Genomic DNA, 564 nt, shown 5'->3' on the forward strand with positions numbered 1-564 from the left:
GCCATTTCCTTCTCCAGTGCATAAGAGTGAAAAGTGAAAGTGAAAGTGAAGTCGCTCAGTCGTGTCCGACTCTTAGCGACCCCATGGACTGTAGCCCACCAGGCTCCTCCATCCATGGGATTTTCCAGGCAAGAGTACTGGAGTGGGGTGCCATTGCCTTCTCTGATTATTACACTACTTCTACTTTTAAATTCATTAAACACTTCTAAATATCTAGAAAGACTAGATATTTCATATATGAACTTACTTATCCACTATGTACACGGTACTGTTAAATAAAATTGCACACACCTAATAATGGTTATAATTTGTGGTATCTTCTAAATATGACCATTTTGGCCTGAACCATTTCCTACCTCACTTCCTTCTCTCTACCACCAATTGTCCTGTTTTAAACAGAAATTCAGTTCTGTTGCTCAGTCATGTCTGACTCTTTGTGACCCCATGGACTGCAACACGCCAGGCTTCCCTGTCCATTACCAATTCCTAGTTGCTGCTGCTGCTGCTGCTGCTGCTGCTGCTGCTAAGTCACTTCAGTTGTGTCCGACTCTGTGCGACCCCATA

At 43.4% G+C, this 564-nt stretch overlaps 1 protein-coding gene across 1 annotated transcript in view; it reads right to left on the reverse strand.

Moving 5' to 3' along the window:
* The window catches only part of LOC104992866 (basic salivary proline-rich protein 1-like), a 1433-nt gene that overhangs the window by 440 nt on the left and 429 nt on the right, over positions 1-564 (reverse strand). The gene's annotated exons all lie outside the window — the stretch shown is intronic.

Source organism: Bison bison, unplaced genomic scaffold, assembly GCF_000754665.1.
Source record: "Bison bison bison isolate TAMUID 2011002044 unplaced genomic scaffold, Bison_UMD1.0 scf7180017864225, whole genome shotgun sequence".
NCBI classification, from domain to species: Eukaryota; Metazoa; Chordata; class Mammalia; order Artiodactyla; family Bovidae; genus Bison; species Bison bison.